The sequence below is a fragment of the Thalassophryne amazonica genome, chromosome 7 (genome assembly GCF_902500255.1).
Source record: "Thalassophryne amazonica chromosome 7, fThaAma1.1, whole genome shotgun sequence".
In the NCBI taxonomy this organism is placed as follows: domain Eukaryota; kingdom Metazoa; phylum Chordata; class Actinopteri; order Batrachoidiformes; family Batrachoididae; genus Thalassophryne; species Thalassophryne amazonica.
In genome coordinates this window covers 61,365,793-61,389,798 of record NC_047109.1, presented here as the reverse complement: position 1 = coordinate 61,389,798, position 24,006 = coordinate 61,365,793, and positions in this window count along the sequence as shown.

Genomic DNA, 24,006 nt, shown 5'->3' with positions numbered 1-24,006 from the left:
GTGGCTCAAAGAGATTATTCAAGTAAGATAGTTCACTAGTTGCTGTGACACCACTTTTTCCAGAATTTTAGAGCAAAATGATAGATTTGATATAGGCCGATAGTTTTTTCAATACACTAGGGTCAAGATTAAGTTTCTTAAGGTAATGGTTTCAATGAAGATTTAGGAACAGATCCAGAAGTGAATGAGAGATTAATAATTCCCGCACAGTTGGCCCAAGAGTGGGCCACAGGTCCTTAAACATTGGTAAAGGATAAATAAACAGGTTGTGCTTTTTGCTGACGTTACGAGTTTTGTCAGCATGCCTAGAGAGATACTCTCAAATTGTTTAAATCTAGGGAATACCTCAGTAATGGCGCCCACCTCAATAGTAGGGTGTAGTGGCTGGTCAAGGCATGCTGGGATATGTTTAAACCTAATGTCTTCTATTTTCTTCTCAAAGTCATCCAGGAAATCTTGTGCTGTAAAAGGAGAGCGCACTCAGGTGGTTGTCCATGAATAAGTGTTGCGACTGTGTCGAACAAGAACTTTGAGTTATGCTTGTTTTTGTTGATCAAATCAGAGTAATAGGTCCGCTTTGTAGCCAGTAATACATGCTTATAGTCTAAATAACATAATGCCACGCAAGGTGAAATACTTCTAATTTGAACTACGCCATTTCCGTGCTAGACCTCTAGCCTTATGCTTGAGGTCACGCAGATAATCACTGTACCAAGGTGACTGTGTTTTGAGGGAGGCGCGGTTTTAACAAAGGTGAAGCAATCATGTGGAGTGTAGTTGTGAGCACCGAGTTTAAACTATCCACAAGACTGTCTACTGATTGGGTATTTGCCAAATGTGAAGCTAAGACATCAGGCAGTCTAGCTTCGAGTTCAGTCTTTGTTGAGGAGTTGATGCATTGCATAGTGATACAGTATATAAAGTGTTGTTGTTCCACTGAACACGACAGCGAAACTGTAAACTTAATAAGTGAGTGATCAGAGACCACTGATGTAAGAGGCATGATGTCAATATTCATGACAGCAATACCACGTGCGAGAACCAAATCCAGGGTATTTCCAGTAATGTGCGTCGAGTCCTGAATGCATTGCCAAAGTCCTAATGCATCCACAATTTCCATAAATGATTTGCAGAGGTGATCAGAAGACTTATTTATATGAACGTTAAAGTCACCAATGATCAGAATGTTATCTGCACTAGTTGACAAGTTAGAGATGAACGCACCAAATTCATCTCAGAATTCAGAATATGGGCCAGGAGGCCTGTATACAGTGACAAAGTAATACGGCTGATTTTTATTGGTCTGACCTTGGAAATGCATAATATCCTGAGCAGAGCAGAGAATCAGATGCTCACACAAGTTATATTTGGACCCCCAACAGCAACTAAGCCAAACCTAGGTTATAATAAGAGCAACACCCTTGCCTTGCTTCGCATCATGAGGGACATGACTAAATGTATATGCTGGTGGGCAGGCCTCATTTAAGGGGAGGACATCTGTAGGTTTGAGCCAGGTTTCACATAACCCAATCATATCTAAGTGATGATCAATAATTAGATCATTAATCAACAATGATTTTGAGGATAGTGATTTTATGTTAATGAGACCCAGGCTAAGGACCTCAGTGGGGCTGACAGTTGAACTGTTTGGGTTTAGGGGTGGTTCCAGATTAGCATATACAAGAAGAAGGTTTAGGTTTGAGACATTCCGTGAGAGTTGTAGGTAGCAGACATGAAATATATGATATTGCTGGAACAACCATTGGGCCATCCTCAATTTCAACATCATCCAGTGTAGTAATGGGTATTAAGTTTACAAAGCATATCCCTCTATGATTTTTATGGACACGTGTACGGAAGCAGGCCACAGTCTCAACTTGTTGAATTTCCCTCCCTGGCAGATAACTGCACTACCACCATAGTGGATTTCTGCACTAATTTCCCTGCTAAGCTAATGGGTTCCACATCCACTTTTGTCATAAGCCTTGCAGGGGTCTCTCATTACCTGCTCCGTGGCCTGCTGTAAATTCCTAATGTTACCCTCCCTCCCGGCCCAAGAACAAAGGCCAGTTATCAATAAAGCTAAAACCTTGCTGTCTACAAATTGCGCCAGCCACCTATTTAACGAGGTCAGCCTGCTAAATGCCTCATCAGTACCCCAGGAAGGGAGGGTACCAGAGACTATTAATCGATGCCGACACATCTTTCTGGCAAGGTCACACGTCCTCTCTATGTCCATTTTTGTGACCTCTGAGTGCTTCATCCTGACATCATTGGTGCCGACGTGAATAACTATGTGACTATATCTCATGTCATGTTCCTTAGTCTGTCTTCCTTCTGCAGCGTCAACACCCTATGAGGGATGCAGTGTCGGGAGCTCTGGCCCCAGGAATACATTTAACGTCAGCTGGCGTCTGTAACCTGACTTTGCGGGTGATAGAATCCCCTATCACTAAAGTCCGGCGTTTCGGCTACACGTAGGCTCAGAGAATTCACATCAGGCAAATCCAAGGGGCACAAACCGATTCACAATTCACAGTAGCGAGTGTGATCGGGGTACAATAACCGGGCACCAAGCTCTACGGGGCTTCCTCCGCTGAGACACAGGTCCGAGAGCCGTCCTCCACAGCCGGTGTTTCTAGGGTGATGCTATTGGGCACGCTAGCCGGCCCAACACTAACCTCATCTGGAGTGCCCGTAACATCTAACTCCACTGAGCTAAGAAGCTATTCTAACTTACAGACACGACTCTCTAAGAGAGCCACCCTATCTTCCAACATCACGCAGGATTTACGGAGGGTATAAAGTAGTGCACTTTGTGCACTAGGAAATTCAAGAGTATAGCCAAGCAAGCACGAGCTAACCATTAATGTATAAGCTAACCACTCCTAAGACTCACACAGGATTCACACAGACGTAAACAAATGAGTTAAAAGTCACAGCAGTTACACTGAAAAAGTAGCAGAAGTATTAGACTTGTTGGAACAGTAAAGAGTAAACAGTAAAAAACAAAACAAAATAAAAAAAAAACCCTCACTGACTGTGGAAACTTTACACTGGACCTCAAGCAACGTGGATTCTGTACCTCTCCTCTCTTCCTCCAGACTCTGGGACCTTTATTTCCAAAGGAAATGCAGAATTTACTTTCATCAGAGAACATAACTTTGGACGACTCAGCAGCAGTCCAGTCCTTTTTGTATTTGGCCCAGGCAAGACGTCAAGTCAGCAGTCTTCCCCATGATTGTGTAGCCTCCAGAATTAGACTGAGAGACCAGTTAAAGGCCTTTGCAGGTGTTTTAATTAGCTGATTAGAGTGTGCCACCAGGTGTCTTCAATATTTAACCTTTTCACAGTATTCTAATTTTCTGAGATACTGAATTTGGGGTTTCATTAGTTGTCAGTTCTGAAATAAATCAACTTTTTCATTATATTCTAATTATATGACCAGCACCTGTACATGTGGGCAATGACAGAGACACCTGGACAGGCATGATTGTGAGAAACGGCCCACCCTGATCTAAACCCTTGTGGTCATTGTTATTAGACTTTTGTGCTAGTCATGAACTGTCCATAACATACACCAAGTTTGAACATAAGGATGCTCATAAGTGTACATGGTACCAGAGCAAACCTAGGCTGAAGGTGGATGATTGATTCGTGATCGTATCATCTGATCTGAGGCCAATTGTGTATGTCTTGGTTTGCCGCCCTCTGGTGTTTGGTTTGTTAGTACTGATTACTGCACCTGTCGGTCATTTAGTTAGTCTTTTTAAGCCACCCTCCTTTGCCTTCTTTTGGCCGGTTGATTCCTTTCTCCATCAAATCCCACCCCGTCACATTTCTCCATTTAATGTGGAGCTGCGTGAGGAAGGGCATTTGGCGTAAAACTTGTACCAAATCAACATTCAGATACAGCTTGGATGTGCTCTGGTGACCCCAAGTGAAAACAAGGGAGCAGCCAAAGGGACTTACTAATATTATTTTGAACACAGCTGTATGTACACATGCTTTCTTTCTGTTGGCTGAGTAGAAGTCAAGTGTTAACTTAAATGGGCCTATTTAAATGCCAAAATAGACAGTGAGAGGAATGTGTGTGAAAACAGCCATTTTATAATGGGGATGGTTAGGGTTGGCTACTTACATTAAAATGGTTACTGATTTACTTTACTGTTACGAGGTCTATTAGATAATAAACCGACCCTTTTATTATTTTTTTTAACTATATGGATTTGAATGACGTGCGATTACACCAATCATGCTTGAACCCTCGTGCGCATGCGTGAGTTTTTTCACGCGTCGGTGACGTCATTTCCCTGTGGGCAGGCCTTGAGTGAGATGTGGTCCCGCCCTCTCGGCTGAATTCCTTTGTTTCACACGCTGCTTGAGACGGCGCGCGTTGCTTTATCAAAATTTTTTCTGGACCTGTGAGGAATATCCGAGTGGACACTATTCGAGAAATTAAGCTGGTTTTCGGTGAAAAGTTTAACGGCTGATGAGAGATTATGGGGTGTTTCTGTCGATGTAAGGACTTCCCACGGAGCGGGACGTCGTGCATTGCTTCCAGGCGCCGTCGTTGGCCTGTTTCGGCCTGAAAACATCCTAATTTAAGGCTTAATTCACCCAGGACGTCGTGAGAGAACAGAGAAGATTCAGAAGAGGCCGGCATGAGGACTTTATGCGGACATTCCACTGTTTAAGGACATTTTTTAATGAAAGACGTGCGCGCAAATCTGTGTGCACCGCGACAGGAAAAACACCTCCGTGTTGAAAACCATTTGTAAAATTCAGGCGGCTTTTGATGGCTTTCAACAAGTGAGTAACTGAGAAATTCCTGTCGCGACCCCCCGCGGTCGGGTCCGGCCCGACATGCGACTCTGCCCGCACGTTCTTTCATTACAAAATGTCTGTTAACAATGGAATGTCCGAATAAACTCCTCATGCCGACTTCTTCTGAAAGTTCTCTGTTCTCTGACGACTTACTGGGTCAACAGTGCCTGAAATGTGGAAGTTTTCAACTTGAAACGGCGAGACGCTGCCGCCTCGAAGCGCAGATCGCCGTCAGGCACCGTGGGCCGTCCTTACGGCAACACTACCGGACCAAAATCTCTCATCAGCCGTTAAAATTTTTATCGAAAACCAGCTGAATTTATCGAATGGTGTCCACTCAGTTGTGCCTTACAGTTTTGAAAAAATTTTGATCAAACAAAGCAGCAGTCTCTGAGCCATTCCTAAACAATGAAAAAATCAACGAGAGGGTGGGCCACTCCTCACTCAAAGACTGCCCACAGGCGAATGACGTAACCGACAGGCGTGAAAAAACTCTCGCATGCCCACGAGGGTTCAAGCCTGTCTGATGTAATCACACATGATTCAAATCCATATGGTTTTTGAAAAAAATAATAAGGTCGGATACGTTTCTAATAGACCTCATATGTTAAATTTGATTACATTGATGCACAGCCACAAGTCTTTTAAGCATTAGTCTTGCCAGAACAAAATTATATTTCAGTTTCAGCTGGTTCCATGTCCTTTTTCAGGAGCAGGATTGCTCCTAAATGAAATAAATTTTAAGTTTATTTGACAAGTTTTCACCTGTAATATAGTTACATGTCATTTCTCGCTTTTGTTTAGTGGTTGCCATGGTGAATACCAATATGTGGGCTCCATTAATGCTGTCTTCGGTGCACGTGCCTAACTCAGTGTGAACCTACTCTGAGTTGAAATCAACTCAGATTTCACAGGCAGAGTCAGAGTTTGTTGAACCTCCTTTCTGAAAGAGGCCTCAGATACACATGGTAGTCATCAACAAGCCTCTGAGTGAATTTTGGTTGGATATATAACCACTTTCTTGGCAGGACTGGTTAGAGTTCCTGGCTTGGACCAGACCTTTAAGCACAGTTCAGATATTTACAACAAGGTTGAGGTCAGGATTTTGGGAATGCATTCCACAGGCTATTTGTTAGCCTGCTTCATCCATTCCACATCCAGCTTTCATGTGTGTTTTGGGGTCATTGTTCTGTTGGAACACCCACTTAAGTCCAATGTTTAATCATCTAGTACCTGATTATCTTAAGGTTTTTGCTGAAGAATTCTGACGTAGTCTTCCTCCTTCATTATTCCATCTACTTTGTTCAATGCTACAGTTCCACTGGCAGCTAAACAGCCCCAGAGTTTGATGCTGCCACCATCACTGCTCCTCACACTTGGTGCAGCACTCTTGGGGTTATAGATCACGTCCTTTACTCCTCCAAGCAAAGCTCTGGTCACTGTGGAAGCCAAGAGAGTCTCAGAGCCACTGCCAGGGATTAAACAAATCAGTGTGCGCATGAATGGGTGCATGTGTTGTAATCACCGTGAAGTGCTTTCCGTGTCTGTGCTCACATGGAAAAAATGCATAGAAATGAACACAATCTGATTTCTCAGTCCAGAAAAAGGCAGCCTTAGAAACAGTTTGATATACTGTGGTCTTAACCATCCACAAGGCTGAAAAGGCTCATGTCTCAATCAGCTGACTGAATACAGCTGAGGCTGCATTTCATTTTCTGGAGGTGAATATTCAGGCAAACTGCCAGAAGAACAAAGTGAAACTGAACTCGACTGCAGTGGAAGCCTGGCAGAGCATCACCAGGGAAGAAACCCAGAGGTCTGTGGGACCCAGACTGCAGCTGTCAGTTTGACTACAAAGGATTTACAACCCAATAATAACAATAATATCAGAAAAAATATAATTTAGGATTGTTTGTCCACTTTAGAACATTTAACCACATGCTCGTGTATGTACACAAGTGCAATTCCTGCACGACTCACCTGGGGCCTCATGTACAAAGGTTGTGTACACACAAAAAAGTGGCGTACGTCCGTCTCCACGCTAACGTCCACACGTATCAAAAGTGAAATGACTGGAAACGTGCGGTGCCCCTCGGCAATGTTCATGGCTGGCGTATAGAGGTTTCGACAGCTATTGTTCCTTTGGTGACACATAGAGGTGATGCTGGGAAACTGTTAATAATGAGAAAACAAGAAGTCATCAGAGTGATGTGCACATACGAGGTCTATTAGAAAAGTATCCGACCTTATTTTTTTCAAAAACCATATGGATTTGAATCACGTGTGATTGCATCAGACAAGCTTGAACCCTCGTGCGCATGCGTGAGTTTTTCCACGCCTGTCGGTTGCGTCATTTGCCTGTGAGCAGGCTTTGAGTGATGAGTGGTCCAGCCCCCTCGGTGGATTTTCATTGTCAGGAAATGGTGGAATGATTTGGGCTTTTTTTCCATCAGAATTTTTTCAGAAACTGTACAGACTGGCAGCTGGAAACCATTAGAAAAATTTATCATTCATGCCAGAACATGTCCCGTGAAGCTTCATCACAGCGTTGTTTGTGCGCCATGCGGCATCGCCGCGACGCTGCGAAGCCTCCGCTCCTCTTCCATGACAGAAACTCCTGTAACAGTGGAATGTGCCGTTCATTTCCAAACTGGACACTGTTTTATCCGGGGACATCATCTGACTAGCACAGGAATTGCGAAAAGACGTGGACATCAGCACTTTTTCGGCACATTGAGACAGACGTGCTGAGGAATTCCGCGCGTTGCGGCGGTGCCGCATGGCGCACAGCAACGCCGTGATGAAGCCTCACGGGACATGTTCTGGCATGTCCAGGCACATCCACAGTTTCTCGGATAATCACTCGATGGAAAAACCACCGACAGCTGTCTGAACGCCATCTCAAAGCCATCCTGTGAGACCAAAAACGAGGGTGGTTTTGTCTTGCTCCAGTAGCGAATCCATCTGTGATGTGCGAAGCCGCCGCTCGGCTTTCCATGACAGAATCTCTTGTTAAAAGTGAAATCTGCCAGAAAATGGTTGATGTCCAGCTCTTGTGCTAACCAGAGAAATGGCACACGATGGTCATGATCCAGACAGCCATCTGTTTAGAAATGAAATGGTCACTCAGCCTGTCGATGGCGGCTTCGGAGCGCGGCGCGCCCCACAGCTGCTGGGGGCCGTCCTTAAAGCGACAGTAACACTCCTTATTCTCTACCAAGCCGCTAACATTTTCACCGAAGCCAGATAAATTTGCCAGTCTCTAACAGTTTCTGAAAAAAAGTCTGATGGAAAAAAAGCCCAAATCATTCAGCCATTTCCTGACAATGAAACTCCGCCGAGGGGGTGGGACCACTCCTCACTCAAAGCCTGCTCACAGGCGAATGACACAACCGACAGGCGTGGAAAAACTCACGCATGCGCACGAGGGTTCAAGCTTGTCTGACGCAATCACACGTGATTCAAATCCATATGGTTTTTGAAAAAAATAATAAGGTCGGATACTTTTCTAATAGACCTCGTATGAATAATTAACAATTTGGCAGCGCAGTCTTGTTTGAGGGCAGGCGCTAAAGGAGTAAAATATTACACATATGACGTAATTTCTCTACTTCCAGGGACAGAACACTGCATTTTAATCTGAGTTTTTGGGCAAATTGCACGCAAAGCAAAATTGCAAAGAAAAAGTGATGATACGGTGGGAAGTGGACATATGAAGTGATTTGTTTATGACCCAGAGCTCAAATACGTCGAGGCGGTTTTGCAGGCTAGAGAACGCAGCTATTCTGCAGTGGTGGGCACAGTTCCCCTAATCTGCTAACCGCTAATTAGCAAAGTATGGATTAGCTTTTCAGATAACTTAAAAACCATCAGCGAACCAACTGGCTTCCAATAAATTTAGTTCAGATAACTTTTAGACTGGCAACCGTTTTTTACATAGTAACTGTGAAAAACATTTATAAACCCTGTTGGCTCCTGTCTGCTACGTATTTTGCAGCAGTGAGACAGCTGAGAGGAGCTGAGCTCAACTCTACCCCAGCAGAAGGGCCTTAGCCACCAGACTACCACAAAAAAGCAAAAGTCATTACCTTTGACAGCATACAGCGGTCCAGCCATGAGGCAGACATCTTGAAAAGCAAAGCAGATTTGATTTATGGTTTTGGGTTGGTTTTGATTTATAAATTAAATTAATCCGGATAGAATAACTACATTAATGCCAACTCTTAAATGTATTAAGTGAAAATATACACATATCTGTTAATTTTAAAATAATGCACTAATTCTGAAGATTTGAACATTAACACACAGATGACCAAAGGGATTATGGGTAAACCGAGCCTCTGCTCATACTGATTGGTTGACCAATTCATTCTATGTAAAAACCAACACAAGTTAATGTAACATGTGTTGGTGTTTACAAATAATGTGTTGGTGTTTACAAATAAATGTTTGTGTTTTTTCATTTGTGTAAAAAAAAGGCATTGCCAAACCAAAAATCTGTTAAGCTATGATTCAGGTCGACAACCGTGGATATAACCCGGGTCAAAATGCACAGAACACTGCCATCTAGTGGCACCCAACACAAAACCAAACAAGTAAAAACTTGAATTGGTTTTTACACAGAATGAATTAGTCAACCAATCAATATGAGCGGAGGCTCAGCATACTCATAATCCCTTTGGGCATTTGTGTGTTAATGTTCAAATCTTCAGAATTTGTGCATTATTTAAAATTAAAAGATATGGTTATATTTCGCTTTTCTACAAATGACAGACTTAACTTTAATGTAGTTATCTATCCGGATTAATTTGATTTATAAATCAAAACCATAAGTAAAACCTGCTTTCCTTTACAAGATGTCTGCCTCACGGCTGGACCACTGTATGCTGTCAGTGTAAATGATGCTTTGACAGGTGGTTTTTTTCTGGAGACAAATGCAAAACTCAGGTAGGCAGTTTGGGTTTAAGTAAAACTTTAGTGAGGTGGAGAGCACAGGTCGGTACACGGATAGGCAGTCCAAAAAACACAGCAAAAGTACAATTGACATCAGGCTTAAACAAGGTCGGAGTGAACAGGCTGGAGGTCGGTAATACGCTAAAGCAGGCAGGACAATGGACACAGGAATCAAAGGCGGGAATGAAGGCTCAGGGCGCATCAATCTGGCGAAGAAGCAGAGCAACATGAGCAATATATATATCTCCAGATAATGAGTGGCAAAGAGACAGGTGTGCGCAGAAGGCACCAGAAAGAGGGCATGGTCAGGGAGAGAGAGAGAGAGAGAGAGAGAGAGAGAGAGAGAGAGAGAGAGAGAGAGAGAGAGAGAGAGAGAGAGAGAGAGAGAGAGAGAGAGACATGCCCACATCCCAGAGAGACAGAAAACCCAACACAGGGAAAAGGTCAACCAAGATCATAGTCAAAAGAAAAGAAAACAACCAGTCAGATAAAAACTAATCAAAACCCCGAAGTAGATCAACTCATGCCCTGACAGGACCCCCCCCCCCCCCGCCATGGCCGGCCACAGACGGCCCAGAAGAATCAGGGTGAGTGGCATGAAAGTCGTGGACAAGACTGGGGTCCAGAATAAAGTGGGAGGGAACCCACGACCGCTCCTCGGGGCCATAACCCTCCCAATCGACCAGGTACTGAAAACTGCGCCCACAGCGCCGAGAGGCCAGGAGCCGACACACAGAGAAAACTGGGCCATCATCCACACACCAGGCACACGGTGGGGGAATGGCAGGAGGGCACAAAGAAGGGGCAGAGGACTGTCTCCGATCCGCGGAGGCCTTATAGGACTCCGTGGAATGTAACAGAACCACCTGCGCCTGTTCCCAGGTCCCAGGTCCAGGATAAGGCTAAGCGCTGATGGAACTGAGGAGTTGCGATCAACTGAGGGGAACAAAGTGACCAAATACCACATGAAAAGGGGAGTAACCGGTGGACACTGAGGGCAAACAGTTATGGGCAAGCTCAATCCAGGGGAGTTGGTCAGACCAGGATGCGGGGTGCCGTGACGCGAGTAACCAAAGCCCCTTTTCCAATTCTTGGTTTAACCGTTCCGCCTGCCCATTGGCCTGCGGATGGTAGCTCGAGGTTAAGCTGGACGAAACCCCAAGGAGCCGGCAAAACTCCCTCCAAAAATGGGACACGAATTGAGGACCCTGGTCAGACACTATGTCCTGTGGTAACCCGTGCAACTTAAAAATCTGTTTTAGCATGATTTCGGCGGTTTCCTTAGCTGACGGTAGCTTGCTCAAAGGAATAAAGTGGACCATCTTAGAGAGGTGATCCACCACCGTCAGGACAGCAGTACATCCCTTAGAGGGTTTCCTGTTTTTAGAGCCCGGGCGATAGGACAAAGTGAACTGAAACCTACTGAAAAAGATTGCCCAACGGGCCTGTCAGGAGTTCAGTCATTTGGCGGAGTGCAGATATTCAAGGTTTTTGTGGTCGGTGTAGACTATGAATGGAAGCTGTGCCCCCTCTAGCCAGTGCCGCCACTCCTCCAAGGCCACTTTGACCGCTAACAGTTCGCGGTCACCAATGCCATAGTTACACTCTGCTGGGGACAGCTTCTTAGACAGAAAGGCACATGGATGCAGCCTGTTGTCGGACAGGACTGCACCCATGCCTACATTGGAGGCATCGACTTTGACCACAAACTGCCGTGCGGGGTCAGGGAGGTGTAGCACGGGGGCCGTGGTAAAACGATCTTTTAGGACTCTGAACGCCTCGTCACACTCCGGCGTCCAGGAGAATGGGCGGAGGGACGAGCTGGCTGCATGTAAAGGAGCTGCGATGGTACTAAAACCCTGAATGAATTTGCGATAGAAATTGGCAAAGCCTAAAAATCGCTGCACCTCCTTGCGAGAAGCGGGGGCTGCCCACTCACGCACCACCGCTATTTTTGCTGGATCCATCTTAATTTCTCCGACCGAAATTACAAAACCTAAAAAGGAGACAGTGGATCTGTAAAATTCACATTTTTCAGCTTTTACAAAAAGCCCATTTTGCAGCAGTGTTTGAAGGTCCTGACGGACATGACTGGTGTGAGTTACCAGATCTGGGGAGAAAATAAGAATATTGTCCAAGTACACAAAGACAAATTTGTTCAGAAATTCATGTAGTACATCATTGACCAGGTTTTGAAAGACGGTGAGGGCGTTTGTGAGTCCAAACGGCATTACTAGATATTCATAATGTCCGGAGGGGGTATTAAAAGCTGTTTTCCATTCATCTCCTTGTTTTATTCTAACTAGATGGTATGCATTTCGCAGGTCGAGCTTGGTAAAGACCGTGGCACCCTGCAACAACTCGATCGCAGAGGAGATTTGCGGAAGCGGATAACGATTCTTTATAGTAATATCATTAAGGCCACAGTAATCGATGCAGGGGCAGAGTGTTTTATCCTTCTTTTCAACGAAAAAGAAACCGCCCCTGCAGGAGATGACGAAGAACGGATTCATCCAGCTGCTAAAGATTCTTGAATATACTCATTCATTGCGCGACGTTCTGGGGCTGAAAGGAAAAAAGTTTTCCCTGAGGCGGAGTTGCTCCCGGAAGTAGCTCGATAGCGCAATCACACTCACGATGGGGGTGGTAGTGATTTTGCTCTAGCCTTACTAAAGACGGCTGCAAGGTCATGGTAACATTCTGGGACTCCTGCAAGGTCAGGATTGACCTCTTGTGGAGTGCATACAGGAGAAAGAAGACATACATTATTACATGACTGGACTCCAGGATATGATTTCACATTTGGCCCAATCAAAGTTGGACCATGACGTTTGCAACCAGGGGTGCCCCAGTATGAGCGGGGTGAGTCAGTATTTTCCATAACGTGAAAACTGATTGATTCTTCATGTCTGTGTGAGATTAACTTTAACTTGCTGAGTGCGGTGAGTAATTTGCCCTAAAATATGACCATCCACTGCACGTACCACCAAAGGCCGTGTGATTTTATACATTCTCTTAGTTGAAGGGACCTGGCAAGAGAGAACAAATAGATTGGCATCTGATCCTGAATCAACAAAAGCCGAGACAGTAATTGAGGCTGGTCAGACATTAATTGGCAGGGATTATATTTTGAGTAGACACAGAAGTGGAATTAAGACTCACCCGCAATTCTGATCTGGCCGCATGGTGGGCGCCGCTGGCTCTGACAATGGGAATATTACATGTCCAGACTGTCCACAGTAATAACAGAGGCCGTCCTCACGCCGGTGCTGTCATTCTGCTGCTGACAGGCGCATGCGTCCCAACTGCATGGGCTCCTCTGAGCTGAATGGAGGGAGGCCGGCCGGAGCAGGAGTGGAGGCGAAGGGACGGCTTGGGGGTAGTGTCGGTCCGGTGAACCTGATAGCGGCTCCCATGACGCGGGCGGTCCTGAATGCGACGGTCCGTGCGGATAGCCAGCGCTATTAATTCTCGAGCTCATCCGGCAAAGTCGATGGCTATCAGCTGATCCTGGATCTCAGCTGACAAGCCCTGGAAAAGACGTCGATGAGGGCCGCCAGGTTCCATATCCACTTTTTGCAGCAAGAATACAGGAAATCGATAGCATAATCGGTGACCCGGCGGCTGCCCTGCTTCAGTCTCATTGAGTGCGTGCACAGCCTTGCGCCCAGGAGCCGTGTGCTGGAACACATTGTTCGAGTGCGGTGGTGAATGCTGGGAGTGAGCACAGATGACATGCCCACCTTAGTAGCCAGGCTGCTGCGCAACCGGAAAGGTGAGTGATCATGTACACTATCTTTGTTCTGTCGGTCGGGAACATGGAAGCCATCAGTTTGAAGTGGAGCTCACATTGTGTGATGAATGGTTTGACGTCTCCGGAGTCGCCAGAGAAGCGTTCCGGAGGTGACAGTTGATTGCATGCGACTTGCGCTGGTGCTGGTGCGGGCACCAGAGAGACAGCTGACAGCCCCAGTGCAGGTGGGCAGGGACCATGGGCGCCTGTCTCCGATGAAGCCTGAGAGTCGAGCCGTGGACAGCAGCTGACTGATCTGAGCGCTGACAGAGGAAATCATTCTGACGTTTAGCGAGTTCGGTGATTTCTGTAGCTCAGTGAAGCAGCAAGCACCTCTTCCTGCTGTGCAAGCTGCTTGCTGTGGAACTGACTGCCTGCTGGAAGGGATCTGAGTCCTGCTGCCTCATTACTGGCCAGATTGATCTGACAGGTGGTTTTGTCTGGAGACAAATGCAAGACTTAGGTAGGCAGTTTGGGTTTAAGCAAAACTTTAGTGAGGTGGAGAGCACAGGTCGGTACACGGATAGGCAGTCCAAAAAACACAGCAAAAGTACCACTGACATCAGGCTTAAACAAGGTTGGAGTGAACAGGCTGGAGGTCGGTAATACGCTAAAGCAGGCAGGACAATGGACACAGGAATGAAAGGTGGGAATGAAGGCTCAGGGCGCATCAATCTGGCGAAGAAGCAGAGCAACATGAAGCAATATATCTCTCCAAGTAATGAGTGGCAAGAGACAGGTGTGCGCAGAAGGCATCAGAAAGAGGGTGTGGTCAGGGAGAGGGAGAGAGAGAGGAGAGAGAGAGAGAGAGAGGAGACACCCACATCCCAGAGAGACAGAAAACCCAACACAGGGAAAAAGTAAACCAAGAACATAGTCAAAGAAAAGGAAACAACCACAGATAAACACTAATCAAAACCCCGAAGCAGATCAACTCATGCCCTGACACGCTTCCTAACAGCAGTGGGCAGGGCACACAAAGACAGAAGTGCTGCTGACTCATTGGCTGTCTTTGGGTTGGTGATCGCCTTTGATTCTATCAGAAGTGTTGGCGGTGTTTAAACTCAAAATCCGATTGTTCGTAGCTGAGAGTGTACCGGAAACAATACTGAAAATTGGTGGTGAGCCTTAGCTTCCGATAAATCTTTTGGTGGTTTATCGGTTTAGCGTTATAAAAGATAACTTTCCCAGTTATTTGATTAGTGGTTATCAAACCTAACTTTTCATTAGCTGTGCCCACCACTGCTATTCTGGTTAGCTGTGTAGGCTACACTTACTGACATGATTGCACCCATTCACCTCATCTTCCCTTCTCCACTGGGAACAGAAAAAATTGCACTTTTTGCGACTGCTTTGTTGATTGCAGCCAAAAACAAAACAGGACACTAATTTCCCGTCAGAAACTGATGCCGTTTGTGTGGAAGAGACTAATCCCCAGGTGGAGTGTCAGCACAAACCATTCGGAGGATGGTGGTTTCAGTGGAACCATTTTAAACGTCATGTCTTAAATTGACAGGTCCGCTAGGTGACAGCGTGTATGTTTGGAAGTTTACCGAGCTGCACTGAATGGTTTACGCGGAAACTCCCACACTCCGCCCAGGGATTTCTCTGCCGTGTTCATGCCGGCTGCCCATATGTGGTCAAATCCTGCAATATCATGTAGGGGTTCAAACAAGACTGCGCTACACTGTCAGTTTTTGAGAACTGCCTACTCCACTAGTCCAGTCAGATTTACCATACTGTTTGTAATTGTTAATGACTGATGTAAGTTAACTTCCAAACACTGACTTGGAAATATTCATGTATCCATCCACTCACTCACCTTCAAACCACTTACTCCAATTAAGGGTCACAGTGTATCCATTCAGTGACTTGTCTAAAGAAAACTAGCTGTGAACTGATGATTTAATGTAAGGTAATAGGGTGCCAGCAATTTATCACATTTTCTGTATTTTTTTGTAAATGAAGACATACGTTGTATGCAAAAGTTTGAGCACCCCTGATAATTTTCATGATTTTCCTTTATAAATCAGTTGGTTGTCTGTGTTGTGAAAGTGTCGTGACACGGACCCACAACAGGGGGCGTTAATGAACGGACAATGGATAAGCCAAAAGTAACAATTTAATGTTGTGAAATCACACAACGATGTACAGACAATAACAATACAGTGACTGTCAATCATACACCAGGTGACGTGTGGGCAGGCTCGACGATAGAAGACGCCTGGCGAGAGAAAAGCCGGATCCACACAGCTTCCACCGCCAACGGAGCTGAAGAACACCGGAGCCGCCAAGCCCTGCGCCCCAGGTGGCCGCTGTCTTCAGCAGTCAGACCCGGTATGCTGGCAGAGAACAGAGACAGTCCAGATGAGTGTGAGGTCGCACACTCAGTATCCCACAGTCTGTATTCAGTAAAGGAGGGAGAACCTCCACCTCCAATCACACACTCGTGCAGCTCCTGAGATAACCACTTATCTGGGTGGGGTGTGAGGCGAAGCCGTCGCAGTCCACACCAAATGCCAACTCCACAGACAGGGTATCCGTCCCAGGAAAAGGCTGCAAAAGAGATCAGACTAATACTCGAATTTAGTCAGCAGAGAAAATTACCTGATTGGTAATTGATTTCTCGGCGGGGAGGTGGAGTTGCAGTCCGGCTTATGGTGGTGGTGATGAGTAGTGGATGAGTGACAGCTGGTACGGATGATGAGTGACAGCTGTCACTCCTGGTCACTCCGACGCCCTCTCGTGCTTGAAGCCCGCACTTCAAGCAGGGCGCCATCTTGTGTGGTGGGGCCAGCAGTACCTCCTCTTCAGCGGCCCACACAACAGTCGGATCAGAAATTTCAGTTAAATATATCATATAGCAGACGAACATGCTGATATTTGATTAGTGAAATGAAGTTTCTAGTATTTACAGAAAATGTGCAATAATTGTTTAAACAAAATTAAGCAGGTGCATAAATTGGGCACCCTTGCCATTTTATTGATTTGAATACATTTAGCACAAGTTATTGGAACACAAAATTGGTTTGGTAAGCTCACTGACCCTTGACTTCCTTACACAGGTGAATCCAATCATGAGAAAGGGTATTAAGGTGGCCATTTACAATGTTTCCCCTCTTTGCAACTCTTCTAATGGGATGCTCTAAACAACTCTCAAATGACCTGGAAACAAAGATTGTTCAACATCATGGTTTACGGAAGGATACAAAATGCTATCTCAGAGATTTCAGCCTGTCAGTTTCCACTGGTGAGGAAGAACTGACAGCCAGGTGTCAGTAACACCAGATTTCAGCTTTATGACAGCTGGCGCATGGTATTAGTGAGGAAATTCTAGACCACAAGCACCAGTACTAGTTAAGGCCTGATGTGGCAGGCCAAGAAAAATCTCAGATAAGCTGAATCGAAGGATGGTGAGAACAATCATAGTCAACCCACAGACCCTGCTCCAAAGGCCTACAACATGATCTTGCTGCAGATAGTGTCTCTGTGCATCATTCAACTATACAGCACACTTTGCACAAGAGATGCTGTAATGCAGAGGAAGCCTTTTCTGCTTACACGCCACGAACAAAGGTGCTTGAGGTATGCTAAAGCACATTTGGACAAGCCAGCTTCATTTTGGAATACGGTGCTGTGGACTGATGACAATACAATTGAGTTATTTGGACATAACAATGGCCGGTATGCATAGCAGAAAAAGAACACAGCATTCCAAGAAAAAGTTTCTACCTACAATAAAATTTGGAGGTGGTTCCATCATGCTGTGTGGCTGTGGGGCCAGTGCAGGTACTAGGAATCTTGTTAAAGTTGAGAGTCACATGGATTCCAGTCAATATCAGGAGATTATTGATAACAATGTTCAAGAATCAGTGACCAAGTTGAAGTTGCACCAGGGCAGGATCTTTCAACAATAACCCTAAACACTGCTCAAAATCTACTAAGGCATTCAAGCAGAGTAACAAGTACTACATTCTGGAATGACCATCTCGGTCCCCACACATGAATATTACTTGAAAATCTGTGATGTGATTTTAAGTGGGCTGTCCATGCTTGGAAACCAACAAACGTTTGATGTTTTGTAAAGAAGAATGGTCCAAAATACCTTCAATCAGAATCCAGACTCTCAGTGGAAGCTATAGGAAGCGTTTAGAGGCTATTATTTCTGCAAAAGGAGGATCTACTAAATACTGATGTATTTTTCTGCTGGGGTGCTCAAATTCATGCACCTGCCCAACTTTGTTTAAAGAATTATTGCTGCAATCCTATAAATTTCATTTCATTTCTCATATATCACTGTTTGTCTGCTATATGATATATTTAACTGAAATTGCTGATCCAAACAACCAATGATTTATAAGGAAATCATGGAAATCATCAGGGGTGCCCAAACCTTTATATGCCACTCTATCATTCAATAACTTAGTATTTTTATTTAGAGAAAATTAAAGCACATGTATCTATTATGATCAGGTGCAGTATTCAAAATAGGTGCAAATTGACTTAATATGTACTTTTTTAAAATGCCAGTTGAAATGAAATTTCAGGCAATCATTGCATTAAGGTAGGTCTACAGCAATGTGCTGTTGAAAATCTGCTACCACTGATGCTGGTATCTGAGGCAGGGGTGTTGTGGAGACAAGGGCAGTACCAGAGCAGAACTGAGACATACCTGCCATCTGTTGGCACACTGATTGAGCAGTCTTGCGTATCTCACCTTTCATGTGGGATTCCATTGCTTTCTTTCCCATCGTGCAGAGTTTGAAGGACTCCCTGCATATATGCATCGTGCCTCAAACATACTCCCAAGTACTGGTTAAAACACACGGCAAAATCTCATGCTGCGTTTACACATAACGACAAGTCACAAATGCCACAAAGTTTTCACTCTTGGCCGCTGATCATGAATGTGATGATTTGGGGCAGAGGCATCAGGTGTTCTCAGGAACTGCTGCAACCTGTTACCATGTTATGATTAATGACACGTGTTGCTGGTGAATTATCAGGAACCATTACGCACGGTCAAGAATAATGTTCCGCACTGTTGTGCGCGTTTCTGCACTATTGCACGTAACAGTGCATCGTTACGTTCTGTCACATTGTGAATGAAGCCAATTGTCTCCACACACACACAGACACACACACACACACATTCATCCAACCGTCAGCTGCTGAGCAATTCAGATCGCTCCAGTTTGCTCCTCAAAATCTAGATTAATCCACAGCAGAACTTTGTGACTGCATGCTTAGTTTGGCTCTGTGCCATGGAGTGGCGCAGAGGAGAAGACAGAGAGAGCCAGATGTGTGGCTCCACGCGGCTCTCGTCTCGCTCATTTTCCCAACATCAGGCACATGCAGCAGGTGGAACACCTGCAGGAGCGCACCGATGAGCATTCAAACAAGACTTTTAGCCGACTTGGCGTCACTGTCCTTCTTCAGCATACTGCAGCAATGAAACTGAATGCGGTGCAGCAGGGTTTAATTGTGAGCACGTCAGAGAATGCTGTCTTGCTCTATTAAGGACTGCCGCTAATCAAGACGGATCACAATGCTCAGTTGCGTCCTCCACGACATGAGGCGAAATGATGGTGGTGCGTGACATTCGTGGAAGATTTTTTGACAGCCAAAAACGTGCTCCACAAATATCATGAAGCTCACACACCAACACGCACTATTAAGAAACCTATTCAGATGTGTTGTGACGTTAAGAATGTCAGGAATGTGCCAAGAATGACGCAAATATGACATTCATAATGCGTCCTGCCTATGTGTAAACGCAGCATCAGCTGAAAAGGCAATTTCATTCATGTTGAGCGTCCCCATGCCATCATGTTACCTGATGTCGAGTTCGTTGAAAAGGTGTATGCTGTGAGCATTCTGGCAAGAAAGAAAGATTTGTTGGTTCTGCTGTCTCAGTTTTCATAGCGTTACAAATCCTTCACTGAATTATAGAAATGAGAATAAATAATATTCATTTTAATATTATTAATTGCAAGGTCCCAAGAAAATGAATAAAATTCTACTTCCTATGTCTTGGTGATTTAAGATTTTTGAAAGATTGATTACCCGAGGCCAAAATATGGCCATTGGGTATTGTGAAGGCCTTGCGTGTGTGCGTGCTTCCGTCCTCAGCATAAGTCTAGTCCTATTACTGTCAGGATCTTAAATTCACAGGGAACATTCTTGGCACACAGACCTTTGACAAGTTCAAAGATGGCTAACCTCACATTTTGTTTCCTATTTTTATGCTTATATGGCCGAGGGTATATTAGTATTGCATTATATTTTAAAACATTTGAATGCAGAGGCCTTATTTTCACACACACACACACACACACACACACACACACACACACACACACACACACACACACACACACACACACACACACACACACACATATATATATATTATATATATATATATATATATACAGTGAGGAAAATAAGTATTTGAACACCTTGCAATTTTGCAAGTTCTCCCACTTAGAAATCATGGAGGAGTCTGAAATTTTCATCTTAGGTACATGTCCGCTGTGAGAGACATGATCTTAAAAAAAAAAAAATCCAGAAGTCACAATGTATGATTTTTTTAAATAATTTATTTGTACGAGGTCTGTCAATAAAGCAACGGTCCTTTTTATTTTTTTCAAAAACTATATGGATTTCATTCATGTTTTTACGTCAGACATGTTTGAACCCTCGTGCGCATGCGTGAGTTTTTCCACACCTGTCGGTGACGTCATTCGCCTGTGAGCACTCCTTGTGGGAGGAGTCGTCCAGCCCCTCGTCGGAATTCCTTTGTCTGAGAAGTTGCTGAGAGACTGGCGCTTTGTTTGATCAAAATTTTTTCTAAACCTGTGAGACACATCGAAGTGGACATGGTTCGAAAAATTAAGCTGGTTTTCAGTGAAAATTTTAACAGCTGATGACAGATTTTGAGGTGATTCTGTCGCTTTAAGGACTTCCCACGGTGCGAGACGTCACTCAGCGCTCTCAGCCGCCATCGTCAGCCTGTTCAAGCTGAAAACCTCCACATTTCAGGCTCTATTGATCCAGGACGTCGTGAGAGAACAGAGAAGTTTCAGAAGAAGACGGTTTCAGCATTTTATCCGGATATTCCACTGTTAAAGGAGATTTTTTTAATGAAAGACGTGCGGACGGATCCGCGCGTCGGGACGCAGCCGACGCAGTGCGGCGGCACAGGAAAAACACCTCCGTGTTGATAACATTTGTAAAATCCAGGCGGCTTTTGATGGCTTTCAGTGGAGTGAGTATATGAGAAATTGTTTAACAGGCAGGACATGTTCCAACTTGTCCTTAAGGCTTTCAACAGAGGTGTTTTTCCTGTGGCGGAGCGTCGCGTCGGCTGCGTCCCGACGCGCGGATCCGTCCGCACGTCTTTCATTAAAAAAATCTCCTTTAACAGTGGAATATCCGGATAAAATGCTGAAACCGACTTCTTCTGAAACTTCTCTGTTCTCTCACGACGTCCTGGATCAATAGAGCCTGAAATGTGGAGGTTTTCAGCTTGAACAGGCTGACGACGGCGGCTGAGAGCACTGAGCGACGTCTCGCACCGTGGGAAGTCCTTAAAGCGACAGTATCACCTCAAAATCTCTCATCAGCTGTTAAAATTTTCACTGAAGACCAGCTTAATTTTTCGAACCATGTCCACTTCGATGTGTCTCACAGGTTTAGAAAAAATTTTGATCAAACAACGCGCCAGTCTCTCAGCAACTTCTCAGACAAAGGAATTCCGACGAGGGGCTGGACGACTCCTCCCACAAGGAGTGCTCACAGGCGAATGACGTCACCGACAGGCGTGGAAAACTCACGCATGCGCACGAGGGTTCAAGCATGTCTGACGTAAAAACATATGAATGAAATCCATATAGTTTTTGAAAAAAATAAAAAGGACCGTTACTTTATTGACAGCCCTCGTATGTTACTGCCGCAAATAAGTATTTGAACACCTGTGAAAATCAATGTTAATATTTGGTACAGTAGCCTTTGTGTGCAATTACAGAGGTCAACCGTTTCCTGTAGTTTATCAGCAGGTTTGCACACACTGCAGCAGGGATTTTGGCCCATTCCTTCACACAGATCTTCTCTAGCTCAGCCAGGTTACTGGCCTGTCGCTGAGAAACACGGAGTTTGAGCTCCCTCCAAAGATTTTCTATTGGGTTTAGGTCTGGAGACCGGCTAGGCCATTCCAGAACCTTGATATGCTTCTTATGGAGCCACTCCTTGGTTATCCTGGCTGTGTGCTTCGGGTCATTGTCATGTTGGAAGACCCATCCATGACCCATCTTCAATGCTCTGACTGAGGGAAGGAGGTTGTTCCCCAAAATCTCGCAATACATGGCCCCGGTCATCCTCTCCTTAATACAGTGCAGTTGTCCTGTCCCATGTGCAGAAAAACATCCCCAAGCATGATACTTCCACCCCCATGCTTCACAGTAAGGATGGTGTTTTTGGGATGGTACTCAGCATTGTTCTTCCTCCAAACACGGCGAGTGGAATTAAGACCGAAAAGTTCTATTTTGGTCTCATCTGACCATAAAGCTTTCTCCCATGACTCCTCTGGATCATCCAAATGGTCATGGGCAAACTTAAGACGGGCCTGGACGTGTGCTGATTTAAGCAGGGGAACCTTCCGTGCCATGCATGATTTTAACCTATGATGTCTTAGTGTATTACCCACATTAACCTTGGAAACAGTGGTGCCAGCTCTCTTCAGGTCATTGACCAGTTCCTCCCATGCAGTTCGAGGCCGATTCCTCACCTTTCTTAGGATCATTGATACGCCACAAGGTGGGATCTTGCATGGAGCCCCAGTCCGAGGGAGAATGACAGTCATGTTTAGCTTCTTCCATTTTCTAATAATTGCTCCAACAGTTGATCTTTTTTCACCAAGTTGCTTGGCAGTTGCCCCGTAGCCCTTTCCAACCTTGTAGAGGTCTACAATTTTGTCTCTGGTGTCTTTGGACAGCTCTTTGGTCTTAGCCATGCTAGTAGTTGGAGTATTACTGATTGTGTAGGGTGGACAGCTGTCTTTATGCAGCCAACGACCTCAAATAGGTGCTTCTAATTTGGAATAATAAGTGAAGTGGAGGTGGACTTTTTAGAGGCAGACTAACAGTTCTTTGAGGGGCAGAATTCTTGCTGGTTGGTAGGGGATCAAATACTTATTTTCAGCAGTAACATGCAAATAATTTATAAAAAAAAAAATCATACATTGATTTCCGGATTTTTTTTTTTTGGATGTCTCTCACAGTGGACATGCACCTAAGATGAAAATTTCAGACCCCTCCATGATTTATTAGTGGGAGAACTTGCAAAATCGCAGGGTGTTCAAATACTTATTTTCCTCACTGTATATATACGAGGTCTGTGAGAAAAGTAACGGACCTTATTATTTTTTTCAAAAACTAGATGGATTTGAATCACATCAGACATGCTTGAACCCTCGTGGGCATGCGAGAGTTTTTTCACGCCTGTCGGTTACGTCATTCGCCTGTGGGCAGTCTTTGAGTGAGGAGTGGCCACCCTCTCGTCGATTTTTTCATTGTTTAGGAATGGCTGAGAGACTGCTCCTTTGTTTGATAAAAAATTTTTCAAAACCTGTAAGGCACAACTGAGTGGACACCATTCGATAAATTCAGCTGGTTTTCGGTGAAAATTTTAACGGCTGATGAGAGATTTTGGAGTTTTACTGTCGCCGTAAGGACGGCCCACGGTGCCTGACGGCGATCTGCGCTCCGAGGTGGCGTCGTCTCGCTGTTTCAAGCTGAAAACTTCCTAATTTCAGGCTCTGTGGACCCAAGACGTCGTGAGATAACAGAGAACTTTCAGAAGAATTTGGGATCAGGAGTTTATCCAGACATTCCACTGTTAAAGGAGATTTTGTAATGAAAGAACGTGCGGGCAGATTCGCATGTCGGGCCGGACCCGACCGCGGGGGGTCGCCACAGGAAAAACACCTCCGTTGGAAACCTTAACGGACAAGTTGGAACATGCCCAAGCTGTTGAACAATTTCTCAGATACTCACTTGTTGAAAGCCATCAAAAGCCGCCTGAATTTTACAAATTGTTTTCAACACGGAGGTGTTTTTCATGTCGCGGTGCAGACGGATTTGCCACGTCGTCACGGATCCAACTCAGCGAATTCGTCCGCACGTTCTTTCATTACAAAATCTCCTTTAACAGTGGAATGTCCGGGTAAACTCCCGATGCCGGCTTCTTCTGAAACATCTCTGTTCTCTGACGACATCCTGGGTGAACAGAGCTTTAAATTAAGATGTTTTCAGCTCTAAACAGCCAGACGGACGCCACCTCCGACCGCGCCGATCTGCTTTGTGGGCTGTGCTTAAAGCGAAAGAAACTCCACAATCTCTCATCAGCTGTTAAACTTTACACCGAAAACCAGC